At 28.1% G+C, this 4,266-nt stretch overlaps 1 non-coding gene across 1 annotated transcript; it reads left to right on the forward strand.

The window, feature by feature from the left end:
• Window positions 1–707: 707 nt before the first annotated feature.
• TRNAV-AAC (transfer RNA valine (anticodon AAC)) lies at window positions 708–781 on the forward strand. Its single transcript has one exon. It is a non-coding gene; the product is annotated as a tRNA-Val (tRNA).
• The last annotated feature ends 3,485 nt before the right edge of the window (window positions 782–4,266 follow it).

Here is a 4,266-nt window from a genome sequence, read left to right on the forward strand (position 1 = left end):
TCTAGTGTTTTCAATAACATATGGTAAAATTTCCATAGGAATGTAGAACTGTGGACCAAATCAGACAAAATCCTACTAGTCCAAAAAACTTAGGTCTAGCCGCATTTGGTAACTAAGAATGTTGACAGATTAAACCCATATAAAATCAAAGTTTTAAGTTTGCATTCACGCTTAATGTTTTCAATTATTCACACAATTGTTTCCGATATTTAAGAAAAACCTACTAGAATACGAAGTTTGAAAATCTTTGCTAATGTTTTTGTTTTAGACTTGAAAACTAAAATTAATTGCCCTCACTATACTTTCCTACATATAATCTCTCATCATATTACTTTATACATTATTCTTAAATATTATCATTATTGAGTATCCACTAAAAATACTTTATCACCATTTTTTATATAATATTATTAAAATATATAATCTCTCATCATATTACTTTATACATTATTCTTAAATATTATCATTATTGAGTATCTACTAAAAATACTTTATCACCATTTTTTATATAAAATTATTAAAATATATACATTAACTCAATATATAAAATACCCAACAATCTAATTAAATTCTTCATTTCTCCGTCGGTTTATATTAAAGAGTTGCACTTAACAAATTGCAGAATTATCATATTAAATAATGGATTAGAAAACACTTTGCAAGAGGCAATACGTTAATTACACTTTATAAAAATTTGATTATATGTCGGTGCCGTGGTGTAGTTGGTTATCACGTCAGTCTAACACACTGAAGGTCTCCAGTTCAAGTCTGGGCGGCGCCAAATGTTTTTAAATTTCTACTGCCTAGTTTTGGAGATAATGCTTACTTAATTAAAAATTATTAATTTGTAAACCGCTTATGCTTTTAAATTTCTCGTTTCTCGTTTCTCGTGGCTAGTTTTGGGGATAATGATGACTTCATTAAAAATGAGTATTTTATAATTAAAATTTTTAATTTCTTTTTAAATATTATTGGCTTACAAATTTGAAACCTTATTATAGTCATTCTATTTTTAGATGTAAATATATTATTGAATTATAAAATTGACTTTTTAATATAGTCATCTTTTTTTACGGTTGAGAATTTGACATGATAAAACTTGATTTATAGTTTGTCAAAGCTGTAAATAGAATGAGGGGCAACATAATGGAAAAAATCGAAGCCTATGATATTTGTGCTTTCAATTATTTACTAAAAATTAATATTTCATGACTAGGCGAGCTTGATATTTCAAATGTTCATTGCTTTTACAAAACACAAATCTCATCATAGTCGTCATATTTTTACATGTAAACATCTTGTTGTTGTGGTTGAGAATTTGATATGATATAACTTGATTTGTAGTATGTGAAAGCTTTAAATGGAATGAGAGGCAACATGTTGGAGAAATCAAAGCCTGTGATGTTCATGCTTTCAGTTAATTACTAAAATTAATATTTCATGATGAGGCAAGCTTGATATTTCAAATGTCCATTGCTTTTACAAAAATTAAATCTCATCATAGTCATCATATTTTTACATGTAAACATCTTGTTGTTGTGGTTGAGAATTTGATATGATACAACTTGATTTGTAGTTTGTGAAAGCTTTAAATGGAACGAGAGGCAACATGTTGGATATATCAAAGCCTCTAATGTTCATGCTTTCAATTATTTACTAAAATTAATATTTCATGACGAGGCAAGCTTGATATTTTAAAAGTTCATTGCTTTACAATGAAATTTGTATGGGACACATGCAAAATACTCAATTGACCTTTCAATGAACGATCACACCATGCATTATGCTCGAGATAATTGTTCACATTGAACTACACAAATCTTTTGGATTGCTACATTATGCAACAAAGTAAGACATTTTGGATAAAAGTAAAAGATGAACAAAATGTAGACATAATACACTAATAATATAAATCTCTCATTGCTCAACATTTTCATTGTTAAAACTCTTAAATTGTTACATGATAGTGCTTCCAATTATAAAATATAAATAGATTTTGAGAGAAATCGCATTCAAATATTTAAATGTAAGGCTCTTACAATGAGATTAATTTTACAAAATTGTATGCTTGTAATTTAAATGTTTAAAATCTCATTTAAATGTATACAATTCTTTATTTCTTATTTTCATCATGAATGGATGAAAATTTATAATATGGCTAGACTTAAACAGGAAACACATTGGGTTAGGTTTGTTATAGGGTCCTCAAATTTAGTTAGCAATGATTATGGATTATATAGTAATAAAATTTGTGGTAAATGAAACCTCCAAGATTAAGGGATATGAATTATAAGTTTAAATGATACTATTTTTTTTCTTAAATTAGCAAATTTTTAAATGATGTTCTCTATATTTAGTATATACTTATGATGATGATTATAGAGTTATATCTACATGATAAGGTGGGAGATTATAATTTTGGAATGATCTCACAATATTCAAAGGAATACCATATTTCATTTTTGTCTGAAATATGATATATATTTGGTATTTAAAAGATACAACTTAATCAAAATACTAATACATAATCAAATAAACTAGTTTTTAAATTGTATATTATAATATATTACACTAGTAGGAATTGGTTGCTATTTGACAGTTCTTTTCTTATATGACCATGTACTTAAACTAAAGCATCTATTTACCTCCTATTGTATCAAATCTCTTTACCTCCTTTTGTATACATATTTGGTTATCATATCACTTTGTTAGCATAATAAAATCTGACAACAAACCTAGATGAACTACATACACATATTTGACATAACCCAATTTTCATGTTTAGTTGCCAATATCTTTCCTAAGATTTTTAATTAGTTGATAAGTTTTTTTCCTTTTGATATGTTTACTTGTAGATTTGATCTCATGTTTCAAAAATTAAGTTTCTACTTAGGCTCAAGTCAATAGGCTTCTTGCTAGTTGTTTTGTGTTAACTCTAGCAAATTTTTTTTTTTTGTACTTCAAAGCTAATTATAAATGAATGTAACCCCTTAGGTGATTTGCATCTATTAATTATGTTATTCATCTACCACCCAAGTCAACAAAGGAATCCTTCTCCAATTGAATCGTTATGCCATAATATCTAGCTACATTAACACATTCCAATTGCAAGTGAATAAGGTCTATAAGTCATGAGTTCATCTACTTGGGTCAAAGTTCACTTATGCTTGCATAAATTTCAATTGATTAATTTTCACACTTGTGGATTTGACCCTAGCCAAATTAGCAAATGACCTAGCTTAGATTTCATCATTCTTCTCCCAACATATCCAAGTTTAAGTAATTATGAGCTATGTTTCAAACGTTGATCAAAATAATGGATAATTACTTGTCAACTATCATTTAAATCAATTAACTTGGGTGATAATTTAATGGGTTATGGAGAAAACCCCAATATACATAAGTCTAATAGGGACATATTATAAAATCCCTAATAATGCTTTACATAACAGACATCTAGGTACCCTATGATAATAGTTTATCAACTATGTGCAGAACAAAGGAAACTATACATTATTTTTATCTTCATCGAATAGTGGAAAATATAGTCATAGATTTTTCTCAAAGGGAACCAACCGACCACCTTCTTGAGACAATCAAAGCCCATTGCAACCTTCCTTCTATGCCTAGATTTTTTGAGTGGTAGACTAGTTGAAATGAAGGATCTCTAAGGATAGACAATGACTCCATTAGTCACCATAGTTTTGTTATCTAAAGGAGGCAAACCTGCACCTTGCACTACTGATTGGAGAACATTATTGCGACCTCTCAAGAATTACTTGAAACTTAACCTCTCCACCATAAATTTGATAACATCTTTATTTTCCTCTAGTTCCAAAAACACAATCTCAAACATCAATGATATATTTGAATTTACCCTATGTCATTGCTTTTTCACCAAATTGAATGAAGAACAATGTCATTGCGAGATCTTATTTTTGAGATGAAATAATAAATTTTTTTTAATTTATATTACTGAAAAAGTTTGATATTCATAGTCCACAATATTGATGTGCATGGTTTTTTATTTTTATTTTTTTTCAACTTTTGTTTATATTTTTTTAAATCCATATATTATTAAGCATGAGATGAATTGACTGAATCAAATGGCGTGTTTGAAGGGTTATTCAGCTCGTTCTCCACGTCCATATAAATATCTGTACATGGCAATTGAGGTTTTGAATTGTCATAGTTATATTTTTCCTCCTCTAGGATGTGATGGCCTGGAAAAGACTTACTATCTCTCAAGTGAATGAGATTTCCATT

Source organism: Cryptomeria japonica, chromosome 5 (assembly GCF_030272615.1).
Source record: "Cryptomeria japonica chromosome 5, Sugi_1.0, whole genome shotgun sequence".
Lineage (NCBI taxonomy): Eukaryota > Viridiplantae > Streptophyta > Pinopsida > Cupressales > Cupressaceae > Cryptomeria > Cryptomeria japonica.